The sequence below is a fragment of the Schistocerca cancellata genome, chromosome 10 (genome assembly GCF_023864275.1).
Source record: "Schistocerca cancellata isolate TAMUIC-IGC-003103 chromosome 10, iqSchCanc2.1, whole genome shotgun sequence".
Taxonomy (NCBI): Eukaryota; Metazoa; Arthropoda; class Insecta; order Orthoptera; family Acrididae; genus Schistocerca; species Schistocerca cancellata.
Window position 1 is genome coordinate 199,340,700 of NC_064635.1, and position 17,573 is coordinate 199,358,272.

Genomic DNA, 17,573 nt, shown 5'->3' on the forward strand with positions numbered 1-17,573 from the left:
AAATTAATTGCTTAAAACATTCTAAGCTTCTGCCTGCGAAAAAAAAAGAAATTTCCGTTTCTTCGAGCCCACAATAAAAATTTTGACTAAACCTGGAACAGATAATAATATTAGTTCACTATTTGTGACAAGATGGCTAACAAGGTTAGCAGTACGGTGTACTGCGTACCAAATACAATACGTACAAAATAAAAGGTAATGGCATGTATCAAGGCCGTTATTACGGCCAGAGGTGGTTGTTCTGGGTACTGATTTCTCAGGATCTATGCACCCAAATTGCGTGAAAATGTAATCACATGTCAGTTGTAGTATAATATATTTGTCCAATGAATACCCGTTTATCATCTGCATTTCTTCTTGGTGTAGCAATTTTAATGGCTAGTAATAACTTTTTTATTGTAATAACTTGCTAATATTTTCTGCAATGTTAGGTACTTAGGTACACTCTGTTAATTCTAAAACCTATGTAATATTACTGATCAGTATCAGAGATACAATTTAAACATTTCGTCTGACTGCAGATGGTTAGAGTAAGCGTTTATACATGCCAGACAGTATTCGGTAACCACTATTGTCACACGTCGGATCGCTCACAATCTTCACAAAATTAATTTCCGTATAGCTGCAGTCGCATTAGGAGAAGTAGTTTAGGTCACGCTCCTTTGATCTTATTTTCTCGAAGGCCATAAAATGGAAGATCGGCAAGTTCGAGACAGGGGTAGGTAATACGTGCTTTCCTTTTCTCTTACACTTTATTTACGGATAAGACTGCTGAACCAAATATGGCGGGCCTATGTATTGTGAAAATATGTCTCTAATGTTCTACTTCTAGTAAGCTTGTCTTCACAAATAATTAATTAAATGAGACATGTTACTGCACACGTTTTGTTTCTCGATTAAAAACCGGGAAAATTATGTGTTCCGAATTATTTTCTTGGAACATCAGGGCAATTATGTGATAAGGAAGGCAACGCCACCATCTCTCCTGTTCTAGACAGCCCAACACTGACCTCGAAAAATAGAGTTACGTAACTAATGTTTAGTTTATTCACAGATCCATTATCTGCAGTCCTGAAATCTCCGCGTAAGCTCCAATCCACACACAAATGACGTGGCGCTGACGTCAGAGACGTGGCGCCGACTCAAGTGGCGCTGTCTGAGAGACGCGGGATGGTCGTGCTACGAATGGATCAGGAGACAATCTGAGTAGCCCTGTTGTAGTGTTTGCAGATGATGCTGTCACTTTCCGTCTTGTAAAGTCGTCGGGCGATCAAAACCAGTTGAAAAACGAATCGGAGAAAATATCTCTATGGTGCAAAAAGTGGCAGTTGACTCTAAGTAATAAGAGTGTGAAGTCATCTACATGAGTACTAAGTGGAATCCACTAAACTTTGCTAAAATTGTTGGCACACTTTCATGCGGCAGAACGCAACTTTGCATTTGGTCCATATTTCACGGTGAACCTGTCTGCAATTTAGATGTTTTGCCCTCAAGGATTATCTGATGTACTCCAACAGTGGAGTTAATTTCGATTTGGCGCTCCATTTCACACCCACACTCCGACGCTCCTGTTACTTCTGCAGTGAACCCCTGAACATGTACTCTCTTCGGATCACACACCACTCTTGCTGCGCAATGGACTTAGCTGGGACAACGTGCATCTCTGTTTTTCTGAAGTCCCTACGTACATGGTCCATTCTGCTAATTTTTTATAGAATCGCAAAATGAAGTTCCTTTTTTCTGTGAAAGCAGCATTTTTTGTTGCAATTACTGCAATGCCCAATTCTGAAACCCTTGCATTTAGATAACCCACAACGACTTTATTGGCTTTTATTCATCGCCTCAGGTAGCCGAATGGCACGGAACATACATGCTGTTGGGCTATTGGTGTTACTATAGGCCTAGCCGTTCTAGGGTCTCACCTCACTGGAAGTGGTTTGTTATCATATTCCTCCTATTATTCCCCACTCTATTCTTCGTCTTGTATTCTCTCTCGGGAATGTGAATTTATAGGTCTTAGCCGAATGTACACTATGTGATCAAAATATCCGGAGACCTGGCTGAAAATGACTGACAAATTTCGTGGCGCCCTCCATCGGTAATGCTGGAATTCAATATGGTGTTGGCCCACCCTTAGCCTTGATGGCAGCTTCCACTCTCGCAGGCGTACGTTCAATCAGTGCTAGAAGGTTTCTTGGGGAATGGCAGCCCATTCTTCACGGAGTGCTGCACTGAGGAGAGGTATCGATGTCAGTAGGTGAGGCCTGGTACGTGGTCGGCGTTCCAAAACATCCAAAAGGTGTTCTATAGGATTCGGGTCAGGATTCTGTGCAGGCCAGTCCATTACAAGAACCTTATTGTCCTGTAACCACTCCGCCACAAGCATTATGAACAGGTGCTCGATCTTATTGAAAGATGCAGTCATCATCGCCGAATCGCTCTTCAACAGTGGGAAGCAAGAAGGTTACTAAAACACAACAAGGGTTGTAAGCCCCTTACATGAGAAACACGACCACACAATAACAGCACCACCTCCGAATTTTACTGTTGGCGCTACAGATGCTGGCAGATGACATTCACCGGGTATTCGACATACCCACACCCTGCCATCGGATCGCCACACTGTGTACCGTGATTCGTCACTCCACACATCGTTCTTCCACTGTTCAATTGTCCAATGTTTACGCTCCTTATACCAAGCGAGGCGCCGTTTGTCATTTACCTGTGTGGCTTATGAGCAGCCGCTCGACCATGTAATCCAAGTTTTCTCTCCTCCCGCCTAACTGTCATAGTACTTGCAGTGGATCCTGATCCAGTTTGGAATTCCTGTGTGATGACCTGGATAGATGTATGCCTATTACACATTACGATCCTCTTCAGCTGATGGCTGTCTCTGTCAGTCAAGAGACGATTTCGGCCTGAACGCTTTTGTGCTGTACGTGTCCCTTCACGTTTCCACTTCACTGTCACATCGGAAACAGTGGGTCTAGGGACGTTTAGGAGTGTTGAGATCTGGCGTACAGACGTATGACCCAAGTGACACCTAATCACCTGACCACGTTTGAAGTCCTTTAGTTCCACGGAGCGCCCCATTCTGCTCTTCAAATGGTTCAAATGGCTCTGAGCACTATGCGACTTAACTTGTGAGGTCATCAGTCGCCTAGAACTTAGAACTAATTGAACCTAACTAACCTAAGGACATCACACACATCCATGCCCGAGGCAGGATTCGCAACCTGCGACCGTAGCGGTCGCTCGGACTGTAGCGCCTAGAACCGCACGGCCACAACGGCCGGCCATTCTGCTCTCTCATGATGTTTAATGATAGGGAGTACCTGGCAGCAGGTGGCAGTACAATGAACATAATATGAAAAACGTATGTTTTGGGTGGGGTCCGGATACTTTTGATCACCTAGTGTAGACCCACTGTTAAATCTAAAATAAATCTATCGCTCTATTGTTGTGAGGAAATAAACATTTACCTTTTGGATAACTTACAGTATATTAGCCCTTAATTCACGAGGTGTGGTCTCTCAGACCGCGCGAAAGATTTCGAACTCGCTCCCCAAGGCCAGTTGTGGTGGAATGCTTCTGTGCTCCCCGTACCCTCCTTAAACTGCCAAGCCTACGATGTTTTGCTATCGGTTGCGTTATAGCCTTCTGTGTTTATTGTTGACACGTGTTACTGATAGGTGTTGGAGCCTCCTAGACCGCGCCTCGCGAACTACGTACCTGCCGTACCGGTACCGTTTAAGTCACAATTTGTTCGCACGAATGTGTCAGTTTCAACTTCCTGAGTTTAATGAAATTGTTTGTTTATAGAGGCAGGTGTCATTGATATTGATGACGAAATAAACTAAAAAGACTACGATTTTACATTAGTCAGTGCTCACAGTTCTGTTATCGAACGAGAGTATCATTCAGAGGAAGAAAGTTGTGATGGGGAACATTCTGTTTCTTCATTGAAATACTTAAAGTGTCTGTTAAAATCGAATGTTTTCTGAGTGGTGATAAGACAAATGTACTTCCCAGCAATGAATGCCAATTTAACAGACTTTCATTTTGTACCTATCGGGTGTAATTTTTAAGCGCAAATTTAAATCGGGATTTAGATCTATTTGGAAATTTATTTGCTACAGGGATTATATAATTTTTCAGAATGTAAAATTCAGTACTCTAACTGATCATTTGTGTGTGCCTTTTAAAAGAACCGCATAAAATTATGTGCTTTTGTGTCATAAATATTAAAATGCTGCAGGCTTTGTTTATTGCAATAAAATAAACTAAGAGCATTTATGCTACGCTTGTTGTTGTTGCTGTGGTCTTCAGTCCTGAGACCGGTTTGATGCAGCTCTCTATGCTACTCTATCCTGTGCAAGCTTCTTCATCTCCCAGTACTTACTGCAACCTACATCCTTCTGAATCTGCTTAGTGTATTCATCTCTTGGTCTCCCTCTACGATTTTTACCCTCCACGCTGCCCTCCAATACTAAATTGGTGATCCCTTGATGCCTCAGAATATGCCCTACCAACCGGTCCCTTCTTTTTGTCAAGTTGTGCCACAAACTCCTCCTCAATCTATTCAGTACCTCCTCATTAGTTATGTGATCTACCCATCTAATCTTCAGCATTCTTCTGTACACCACATTTCGAAAGCTTCTATTCTCTTCTTGTCTAAACTATTTATCGTCCATGTTTCACTTCCATACATGGCTACAATCCACACAAATACTTTCAGAAACGACTTCCTGACACTTAAATCTATACTCGATGTTAACAAATTTCTCTTCTTCAGAAACGCTTTCCTTGCCATTGCGAGTCTACATTTTATATCCTCTCTACTCTGATCATCGTCAGTAATTTTCCTCCCCAAATAGCAAAACTCCTTTACTACTTTAAGTGTCTCATTTCCTAATCTAAATCCCTCAGCATCACCCGACTTAATTCGACTACATTCCATTATCCTCGTTTTGCTTTTGTTGATGTTCATCTTATATCCTCCTTTCCAGACACTGTCAATTCCGTTCAACTGCTCTTCCAAGTACTTTGCTGTCTCTGACAGAATTATTTATTCTCCATGGATTTTAATACCTACTCCGAATTTTTCTTTTGTTTCCTTTACTGCTTCCTCAATATACAGATTGAATAACATCGGAGACAGGCTACAACCCTGTCTCACTCCCTTCCCAACCTCTGCTTCCCTTTCATGCCCCTTGACTCTTATAACTGCCATCTGGTTTCTGTACAAATTGTAAATAGCCTTTCGCTCCCTGTATTTTATCCCTGCCGCCTTTAGAATTTGGAAGAGAGTATTCCAGTCAACATTGTCAAAAGCTTTCTCTAAGTCTACAAATGCTAGAAACGTAGGTTTGCCTTTCCTTAATCTAGCTTCCAAGATAAGTCGTAGGGTCAGCATTGCCTCACGTGTTCCAACATTTCTACGGATTCCAAACTGATCTTCCCCGAGGTCGGCTTCTACCAGTTTTTCCATTCGTCTGTAAAAAATTCGCGTTAGTATTTTGCAGCTGTGACGTATTAAATTGATAGTTCGGTATTTTCACATCTGTCAACACCTGCTTTCTTTGGGATTCTAATTATTATATTCTTCTTGAAGTCTGAGGATATTTCGCCTGTCGCATACATCTTGCTCACCAGATGGTAGAGTTTTGTCATGACTGGCTCTCCCAAGGCCGTCAGTAGTTCTAATGGAATGTTGTCTACTCCCGGGGCCTTGTTTCGACTCAGGTCTTTCAGTGCTCTGTCAAACTCTTCACGCAGTATCGTATCTCCCATTTCATCTTTATCTACATCCGTTTCTATAGTATTGTCCTCAAGCACATCACCCTTGTATAGCCCCTCTACATACTCCTTGCACCCTTCTGCTTTCCCTTCTTTGCTTAGAACTGGGTTTCCATCTGAGCTCTTGATATTCATACAAGTGGCTCTCTTTTCTCGAAAGGTCTCATTTTCCTGTAGGCAGTATCTATCTTACCCCTAGTGGGATAAGCCTCTACATCCTTACATGTTATATAGCCTAAATTAAAAATTTAATATGATTTTTGCCTTAAATCTCGGTTTCAACATAATACGTTACAGAAAAGTCACCTCACGAGTTAAGGGCTAGCGTATTTAGATTTTCTAAACACATTCCAGTTCAAAATTACTAAAAACGAGCAGAAATTACCTTCACCTGCCGAAGTCGTGCTAACATTGCTATGAACAGCTTTCTTCATTCAGATGCTGAAACTTACTGGGATCTTGAAGAAATGAAAACAAATGCTCAGACAGGGCACGTGGCGTAAAGATGAAAAGTGCACGCTTTAGTCAGGCACAGAAAGTTTAGATAACAGCCTGGGACGGAAAAGAAAGTCCCATATTCCTTATGTGTTACATGAGTACTGAGCGACGGTCAGAAGGTTCAGTCCTCCATTACATGCCAGTCTATACATGTGGCGACATATGCAACTACAATAATATAAACTGAGAAATTTTGTTCGGCTTCACTCCAGTGACCTGGTTAGAAAGAAAGATATAAAATAACTGAAAGGTAAATGTCAAACTATTTTCAGAGGTTTGTGAATTTTGTTAACCAAAGCAGAAGCCTTTTGTTCCGAGATCTCTATCTTAGACTAAATTAATTGCTTAAAACATTCTAAGCTTCTGCCTGCGAAAAAAAAAGAAATTTCCATTTCTTCGAGCCCACAGTAAAAATTTTGACTAAACCTGGAACAGATAATAATATTAGTTCACTTTTTGTGACAAGATGGCTAACAAGATTAGCAGTACGGTGTACTGCGTACCAAATACAATACGTACAAAATAAAAGGTAATGGCATGTAACAATCCCCTTTATTTAGAATCGTGTCACAAAACATCTGCTGAACATGTGAAGTGTGATGACGTCGCACTCGAAAGGTGACCGCGAACCACGGACATGGCGCGTCCGTTGTGCGAATATCAACTGGGACGATTTCCAACGGCCTTGCGGGAACTCAGCTCACAAACAGGTTTTGTAACTTTCGACAGTTGATTTTCCGCAGCTAGATTCCTTGACGCATGCGGAGTTCTTTCTGTTTTCTCTGCGGCAGCCGATAATAAGCGAGAGACATTCTGCCAAAGCACATTATTCATTATCATCACGTCTCAGCAGTTGATTTCACAGCAGAAATGTTAGGTTTCCGTCGCCTTTTAAAGAGCACAAAACTAATCCAATCCAAATGTATACTCCTGATTAGGCTGAGAGAAATAAGTAAAGATATTGACCAAAAACTACTAGCGAATTGGCGTGATTGTTAAGACGCTGGGCTTGTATGTGAAAGGATCAGACGGTAGACCCCACGCTGACATTTCAGTAAAATATTTCCTTAAATTATGGCAAATATCTAATTTATTTAATTTAGTTGTTATTTATCAGCTTCCCTGGGACCATGCGAGCCGCAGAACGAGTCAGTACATAATTCACGGAATTATGGTTAGAAGATTTATACAGAAAGGTAGGTCCGCTGTTGTTTTCTATCTATATAAATGATCTTTTGGATAGGGTAAATAGCAATGTGCGGCTGTTTGCTGATGATGCTGTGGTGTACGGGAAGGTGTCGTCGTTGAGTGACTGTAGGAGGATACAAGACGACTTGGACAGGAATTGTGATTGGTGTAAAGAATGGCAGCTAAATCTAAATATAGATAAATGTAAATTAATGCAGATGAATAGGAAAAAGAATCCTCTAATGTTTGAATACTCCATTAGTAATGTAGCGCTTGACACAGTCACGTCGATTAAATATCTGGGCGTAACATTGCAGAGCGATATGAAGTGGGACAAGCATGTAATGGCAGCTGTGGGGAAGGCGGATAGTCGTCTTCGGTTCATTGGTAGAATTTTGGGAAGATGTGGTTCATCTGTAAAGGAGACCGCTTATAAAACACTAATACGACCTATTCTTGAGTACTGCTCGAGCGTTTGGGCTTCCCTATCAGGTCGGATTGAGGGAGGACATAGATGCAATTCAGAGGCAGGCTGCTAGATTTGTTACTGGTAAGTTTGATCATCACGCGAGTGTTACGGAAATGCTTCAGGAACTTGGGTGGGAGCCTCTAGAGGAAAGGAGGCGTTCTTTTCGTGAATCTCTTCTGAGAAAATTTTGAGAACCAGCGTTTGAGGCTGACTGCAGTACAATTTTACTGCCGCCAACTTATATTTCGCGGAAAGACCACAAAGATAAGATAAGAGAGATTAGGGCTCGTACAGAGGCATATAGGCAGTCATTTTTCCCTCGTTCTGTTTGGGAATGGAACAGGGAGAGAAGATGCTAGTTGTGGTACGAGGTACCCTCCGCCACGCACCCTATGGTGGATTGCGGAGTATGTATGTAGATGTAGATGAAAAAATTAATTAAATGCGAAAAAATTGTGAGAGTATATATGAATAAATAACAAGTTACAGAGAAAAGGTTAAACGTCTATAAAAACTAGGTGGAAGGTGCTACAAGGAAAGCTTTCAACTTTGATTTCAATTCTTAGGGTGTAACAATCAACTTTTTGAGCTTTTTTGGAAGGCTTTAGATAACGAAACCCGCTGAATAACGCACACTTTTCTGTGCAATGCTTAAGGGAGTGTCATCATAGTGCACGTTGTTTTGCCATGTGGTGTTCACTGAAGGACTGCTGCAGTTTCTTCTGAATAAGTCAGTATTGTCAACAACAGATCCCATGGCGAAATAAGGTCACTGGACAAACAATTCACACCCATAGAGATCTTGACAAGCATAATTTACTACCGTGAGATTCCTACCCCTGGACTTGATAACCGCCTGGATTCGGTTAGCAGGTGAGCCCTCAACGTTCTGCTGGCTCCAGTCTCCATCGACTGTCATCCCGATCGGGATGAGTCGATTTTCCATGGAGGTAAAAATAAGAGGAGTTGTCGTGACGTCACAAACTTGAAGCCGACCCAAGTGAAGATCCGCCATGTTAGCTACCCCAAAACATTCGCTTCTGGTGGTTTGATTCTGTGTAGTCGTGAAGTGTTTTGATAAAAAATGTTAGCTTGTGTCGCTTAAGGGTGTACTAATCGTTCTGATTGTAGTCTAAAGTTTAAACAAATCACATTTCATTCGTAAGTGGACTTACTTAAGCACTATTTTCCTATATAAACTTGTAATTCTGCTGTGCTGTAAAGTTTTGCAGTATGGTTTTATTTCTGTGATTTGACTTTAGATTTCCAATCAATCCAGTGCGAAGAGCTCTCTGGAGGTGAGCAATACACTTGGTTTTCATTGTTTGGTTATTCCCAAGTAACTGAAAAGTCCTGGCAAGAAATATCCTGGAAATGGGGACTATTTTTTTAAAATGCGATAATTTAATACGAAAGTAATGTAAGTACATGTAGTTAATTAAATCTTCAGTAAAATGTGTGGAACACCTGTTACAGTGGTTAAATTATAAGTACTTAAAGGGTTACATATATTTTGTTAAAGCAAAGTTCCCTATCTAAGTCCAGGCTATTTAGATCATTACTTTAATCACTGTGTTGTCGTGTTACCCTGTAAATTGCTGTTATTTGCCACACTAAATGTCACTTGGTAGGTACAAATTAAAAACAAAGCAGATGTGTAAACTTCAGTGGACCTGACAATCTTAAATCCAATTTTTTTCCTTCGTAATTTAACGAATCTTTCACTTCGTTGACATGACAGCTGGCTTGTTTATATCATCCCTGCATACATCTATGGGACACCAAAGGAAATAAGGTAAGTTTCTTGCAAACTTGAACATTTAAAATTTGCATTTGACTTGAAAATGCAACGAATACAAATCGGTACCTCTAAACTATCAATAATTGCTTCTGGAGTTCTGGCTTTATCAGTTATCGACACAAACACAAGTTAATGAAAGTAAATAGAAATAGATTACGAAAGCACGCTATTCATAGCACATACTTATCGGTTATTCGAAGTGTATAAACAAAAATGAATTACAGTACTGAGGCCAGAAGCGTCATATATGCGTGTCGTATTACTGTATCGAATATGCATTTAATACAAGAAAAACGTTTGAGCTTGCGTTCCTTAAGCTGTGTTGTTCACTAAAATAGTGTAACATTTACTATATAAAATAAATATCGCGTGCAAACGACAGAAATAACGAACAACAAGCAATTGTAAACACTCGTCTGCTAATGTTTTGGAGAATCCAAGATGGCGGCAGGCCCCGCCCACTGGCTTCAAAACAACTTCCCTTAAGCTACCTCCACGCGATTTTCGATGCCTGCATGTCTTCTTCGCATCTTTGGCGGATGGCTATTTAACTGTGGCGCGCGCGCACTGCTGGGGTTTTGCGTACGGGTATCAGCTGTGTGAGCAACGTTGATGTGTGGTGCTGGCGAGTGACCAAGTCGGTACGACGAAAGAGCGCGGGCAGCTGCTGCGGTGTGTTTCGCCGTCTGAATGCAGATCCGGCGTCGATGGTGATTGGGATTTCCAGGAGATTTGAAGTATAGATTTCCTTCGCGTCTGTTACATGTTACTCAAAGTGATCGAACTGGAATCGTCGAACTGTTTCTTGGTGGGTTCTGTTCACGTTTATTGAATACTCGAGTGCACTGAAAACTATTTTGATTGTTTCAGTTGCTTGTGACTGTGTTTGCCCTGGCCGCCTGGTATGTTGATGGTATTTAATGGAGTGGTAGCTACGCACAACCAATAGACATGAAGTCGTGCTTAATGTGTATCTAGAGGTAATGCCAAGTAGTACGTAAGCCTATGCCTGACGTTCAAGAGCGGGCCGAAATAATTTTCCTATTTCCTGTTTCTCATCATCATCATCATCATCATCATTTAAGACTGATTATGCCTTTCAGCGTTCAGTCTGGAGCATAGTCCCCCTTATAAAATTCCTCCATGATCCCCTATACAGTGCTAACATTGGTGCCTCTTCTGATGTTAAGCCTATTACTTCAAAATCATTCTTAACCGAATCCAGGTACCTTCTCCTTGGTCTGCCCCGACTCCTCCTACCCTCTACTGCTGAACCCATGAGTCTCTTGGGTAACCTCGCTTCTCCCAGGCGTGTAACATGACCCCACCATCTAAGCCTGTTTGCCCTGACTGCTACATCTATAGCGTTCATTCCCAGTTTTCTTTGATTTCCTCATTGTGGACACCCTCCTGCCATTATTCCCATCTACTCGTACCTGCAATCATCCTAGCTACTTTCATATCCGTAACCTCAACCTTATTGATAAGGTAACCTGAATCCACCAAGCTTTCGCTCCCATACAACTAAGTTGGTCGAAAGATTGAACAGTGCACAGATAACTTAGTCTCGGTACTGACTTCCTTCTTGCAGAAGAGAGTAGATCGTAGCTGAGCACTCACTGCATAGCTTTGCTACACCTCGCTTCCAGTTCTTTCACTATGTTGCCATCCTGTGACAATATGCATCCTAAGTACTTGAAACCGTCCACCTGTTCTAACTTTGTTCCTCCTATTTGGCATTCAATCCGTTTATATCTCTTTCCCCCTGACATTACTTTCGTTTTGGAGATGCTAATCTTCATATCATAGTTCTTACATTTCTGATCTAGCTCTGAAATATTACTTTGCAAACTTTCAATCGAATCTCCCATCACAAATAAGTCATCCGCATGTGCGAGACTGCTTATTTCGTGTTCACATATCTTAATCTCACCCAGCCAGTCTATTGTTTTCAACATATGATCCATAAATAATATGAACAACAGTGGAGACAGGTTGCAGCCTTGTCATACCCCTGAAACTACTCTGAACCATCAACTTAATTTACCGTCAACTCTAACTGCTGCCTGACTATCCATGTAAAGACCTTTAATTGCTTGCAAAAGTTTGCCTCCTATTCCATAATCTTGTAGAACAGACAATAACTTCCTCCTAGGAACCCGGTCATATGCCTTTTCTAGATCTATAAAGCATAGATACAATTCCCTGTTCCACTCGTAACACTTCTCCATTATTTGCCGTAAGCTAAAGATCTGGTCCTGACAACCTCTAAGAGGCCGAAACCCACACTGATTTTCATCCAATTGGTCCTCAACTAATACTCGCACTTTCCTTTCAACAATATCTGAGAAGATTTTACCCACAACGCTGATTAAAGAGATACCTCTGTAACAATCTTTTCTGTTTCCATGTTTAAAGATTGGTGTGATTACTGCTTTCGTCCAGTCTGATGGAACCTGTCCCGACTCCCACGCCATTTCAGTTATACTGTGTAGCCATTTAAGTCCTGACATTCCACTGTATTTGATGAGTTCCGACTTAACTTCATCCACCCCAACCGCTTTATTTTACTTTCCTGTCCCTATGTTGTCATTTTATTTCTTTGTTCTAGAGAACTAGCTAATCAGATATTAATAGCCTTTACTGGGCAAGTGATCACATTGGTTAGTCCAGCTTGGGTTCATTGGTACTGTGTATAATTAAAGGTTTATTTGTAACCAATTGGACAGGTATGTTTGTCTATCTGAGGCGCCAGAATGTTGTCTGCCGGTGATGCGATGATATTTCAGATAATTGGCAGTGGTCGATTTGAGCAAACTCCGATCGGGGTATCAGGGTGGAAGAGGGAAATTTAAGGACCTGGATCGGTGTCTGTGGTTACGTTGTTAGTGTCCTGCAATTCCATCTCGTCCGTGAATATCCTCTATCTGGTAGCAATTTTCGGTCTGCTCGACTCCATCACTAACTTTCAACGTAAAAACTGCAACGTCTCCATGTTAAGAGTAATTGATATCCTATTATTATATTCGGGCCATAAAATGTATGTGAATCTCGAACCTGTGAGTAATACTAAGGAGGAGTCTAGTCGAGTGCATTAATCTGGTAATACTTTTAATCTGTTACAACTGATTAAAATCAGTTCATGGAAGCAGTTTTAGAATTTGATATGAAAGCCAGTTCGTGTGTAAGTCCTGAAGCATTCAGTTATGTCAGTTAAATTTTATTCATGGGTTTTTGTGAACGTTCTTTTAATTAGTGAAAATTGCTTTAGTAAATTTTGAAAGATCTGGATCTGTTACGTTTAAATGCATTAATGTTCCAATCTGAGTAGTGCTGCTGGTTCTTTAGGCCAGGTGCCTTTTATTGTAATCGTGTTACTCTTGGTTTCATTAACATCATGTGTTTTTAATAAAGAAGTGTTTGTCAACTACAAACTGTTTATGTGTTTAATTTCGATGTGTCGAAAGGAACGATGCATCAACCACAAAATTGCAGGGATGCTAATACAAGCGTTTCTCTCCGCTGTTCTAACATGTCCCACAGATTTTCCATGGGGTTCAAGTCAGGTGATCTTGCAGACCAATCGGTATGTAATTGGGGTGGGGGAGTATTCAGAAAACCAATTATGTATCCTTCCAGCCCAGTGAACTTTACTGTTGTCTCCTTTATGTGCCTGTAGCAGCAATGACCTCTTCCAAGGCGACAGACTCCAAATGCACATTTCATGCAGTTTCTGCAACAGAAATGACTTCGTAACAGGTTGGTATGGGTAGGTGGGAAACATCACCCCACTCGGCTTTGTTGTCAAATTTATTCAAGTTGGCGGATCCAAGAGGGCAGCGATAGATGTGGCAACATCGCAATGATGTCATGGCGGGAAGTTCAAATTTTGGCTGGAAAATAGGTCAAATGGGCTACCTCCACTAACCTAAGTCACCCAACTATCACCTCTTCCTTGGAATTTGTGGAAAATGGACTCAGCCTGTGCTGGATAGGAAGGACATAAGTCTTTATTTTGTATGCATTGTTTATTTAAACAATTTGATTTGCATGGGCAGTACCTCCACCTTGAGAACTGGAGTCCTAGTTCACAGTACCACCACCAGAGGGCACTAGTTTCCCATGGCAGTCTGGGGGAAAAATGGCGCGAAAATGACTCTGTCTGTGTCCAGCTGCAAGGATCCCTTTACCAACTTCAGTTCCTCTTCTTCCTGTGTTGTTGTGTCCTTTTTTTCAGTATTCCCTCATTTTCTCCCCATGAAGTCTCTTCCTTTCTTCTGTCCATGTTTTTCACAAATTTTTATTTCTTTTGCTTTGAAAGCCTTCCAGATTTAATACTTTATTTTCAAAACAGTTTTGTTCTCCTATTTCTGATTCTTTGATGTTGTTTCTTCCTAGATCTTTCCTTACTTCTGTAATCCATGGTACTGTCGATTTCTTCTTCCAGAAATATAGGAGTATTTGTTTTGTTAGTCTATTTCCATCCATTCGGTAGAGGTGTCAGAAATAGGTTAATCTTTGTTTGGATATTTCCTCTATATTTTTGTAGGTCTCGTCATTACTTCTTATTTTCCAACATCTGCAGTTTTTATTCCGCCCATTATTTTTCTAATAATCCATCTTTCCAGTACCACTACTTTGTCCATCTTACAGTTCATCATTAGCCATTGAGATCCATATAAACATTCTGGTCGTACTACTGTGGTACAGTGTTTTAGTTTTGTTTTTCTAGATACGCATTTCTTGTTGTAAATATTTTTGTCCAAACCATATGCTCTTTCCATTTTGTTAATTCTTACATCTATTGCAATTTTTCTAGTCCATTTTGTTGTATAGTTTCTCCAAAATATTTAAATTTATTAACTCACTCTTTTGTACCTGTTTGTGTTTCTATGAATTTTGAAGCATTTTTTATATTTGTCATGAATTTTGTTTTTTCAGCCGAAATTTTGAGACCAGTTCCATTTGCTATTTTTTCCAGAAGGTTTACCTGAATAACTGCTTCTGTCAGGGTTTTCGAAAGTATTGCTAAATCATCCACAAAAGGAGTTATTGGTTAATTTTTATGATTTTCTAGCTCCAAATTCCAGATCCTTACAATTCTTTTTAGAACATAACTAAACAATAAAGGTGATAAACCATCATCTTGTCTAACACCAGTTTTTATTTCAAATAACTGAGATCCCATAAATTTGACTTTAGATATTGTACCTGTTAGTGTTTCATGAATTAGATTTGCTGATTGTGATTTAACACCAAATTTTCTAATGACCTTATCTATTGTTTCTATATCTATACAACCAAATGCTTTCTTGAAGTCAATAAATGACCTTATTATTGGTTTGCTGGTTAACATTCTATGGCGATTTATTGACTTTCAATTAAGAATTTGTTCTGCACAATATCTTCTGTTTCGAAAATCACCCTGATATTCTCCCAGTTGTTTGTCTAAAGTATTTACCCCTCTGTTCAGAAGAATTCGATAATATTTTGTATGCCTCTGCCAGAAGTGACATTCCTCTGTAATTATTGACATTTTATTTGTCTCCCTTTTTATGTTGTGGGTGGATTAATGCTATTTTCCATTCAACTGGAATCTTTTTAGTTTTCCAAATGTCCTCAAAAAGCAGCTGTAGATCCTTTATGATTTTCGGTTCTGACCACTTCAATAATTCTGCTGTAATTGAGTCTTCACCACTTGCTTTATTCTTTTTGAGTGTTTTGATGGCTTCATGAATATCTAACTCTGTTGGTGGGAAATCTTCCTCTAGAATTTGAGGTGTCACTGAAAACTCTAATTTTTCTGGTGGAACTGGACAGTTTAACAGTTTTTCAAAACATGTTGCTATAATTTCAAAATTTTCTTTGTTATTTAATCCCATTTTGCCATTTTCATCTGTGAAACAAACGCTTGGTGCCTGATTTCTTTTAAGTATGACTTTAAAAGTTTTGTAAAAATTTCTAGTATTATTTTTGGTGAAATTTTCTTCTATTTCAATAAGTCGAGAATTTTCAATGGTTCTTTTGATTTTACGGATTAATTTTGATGCTTCTTTCCTTTGTTTCTGAATTGTGAAGGTCTTCCTCTTTTCCGATCATCTCCATTTTCTCCAGTTTTGACCTTCTTCATACTCCTCATTCCACCATGTCTTCTTTTTATTCTCGGCCAATCCTGAAGTTTTCTCTGGTGCTTGAGTTATTTGCATCTGAAGTACACACCTATCACCTTCTTCACTTGTCTCAGTTCCTTCTTCAAAATTTTCTATATTTTCTTTCGTAATATCAGCTGTAGTGGTGTTGTATCTGATCACTTTCTTGATGGCCTTTTTGTTTAAGATGAGAGACCTTTTATTTTAATCTTTGATAGATAATGATCTGAATCGAATTCCTCATTTCTCACAATTTAAACATTCATAATTTCTTTGATATACCTTTTAAATATGCCTATGTTATCCAGTTGAAATTCTCCTAGGTTTGGATTTGGATGTCTCCAAGTTTTGGCTTTTCTTGGTACTTTGTGGAAATGTGTGCACATGAGTTTTAACTCACCATTTCTGTTTGTTCTTGAGTGTGCTGGATATACAGCTACAATAGTCCTAAATCTCTTTTCCCTCCCAATTTGCGCATGGAAGTCACCAAGAAGTATTTTAATGTTCTTTCTGGATATGATAGAACTTTTAGATTCTAAAAGATTCCAGAAATGATTTACTTTCTCCCGATTTCTTCTGTTGCTAGCATTTATAGGTGCATGATAGCTTATGAGGGTGTAGCTTTCATTCTTGCACTTTATTTTTAAATGCTGTTACACAGTCGACGATTTTTTTGTTTACATAAAATACTATTCCAAACATCGGCATGTTTTCCATTATTCTCTCTGCTGGTTTTCCTTTATAAATTCTATAGTGTTGTATATCAACATCATTCTCATCTAAGAACCATGTTTCCTGGACTGCTATAATTTGTATATCGTTCTTCTGCAGAAATAATTCTAATTCATTTTGTTTCCCAATTTTCAGAAGAGAATTTGCATTTAATCTTCTAAAGTAGTACTTCTTATTTAATTGAAACTTGGAAGGCTTTTCAATATATTCCATATCTTCTTCACCGCAAATGTTGGGACTAACCAGCATCCTAGGTCCAATTGCATTACATGATGTAATGGTGGATTCCTCATCAAAGTTACCACCTGGGGTAGGGCATCTTGTGGTGTCACCGCCAGACACCACACTTGCTAGGTGGTAGCCTTTAAATCGGCCGCGGTCCGTTAGTATACGTCGGACCCGCGTGTCGCCACTGTCAGTGATTGCAGATCGAGCGCCGCCACACGGCAGGTGTAGAGACACTTCCTAGCACTCGCCCCTGTTGTACAGCCGACTTTGCTAGCGAAGCTACACTGACAAATACGCTCTCATTTGCCGAGACGATAGTTAGCATAGCCTTCAGCTACGTCATTTGCTACGACCTATCAAGGCGCCATTACCAGTGTATATTGAGATTGCACTTATGTATCATCAAGAGCGATGTACACCAATTATGGATTAAAGTTAAGTATTACATCAACTACGTACTTTATTTACTAGACTCAACTCCTTCAATTGTTCCAGACCTCACGCCAGCCTGCGTGAGCTTAAAAGCGTGCATTTCGGCCTCCTCTAGCAACACAGTGTTGGCTCTTCAGCCAACACCATACATCTATTGTGCGAACTTTCCTTTTTGCGACTTGAAGCTGTAAATTGTAGCCGGTCGGAGTGGCCGAGCGGTTATAGGCGCTACCGTCTGGAACCGCTCGACCGATACGGTCGCAGGTTCGAATCCTGC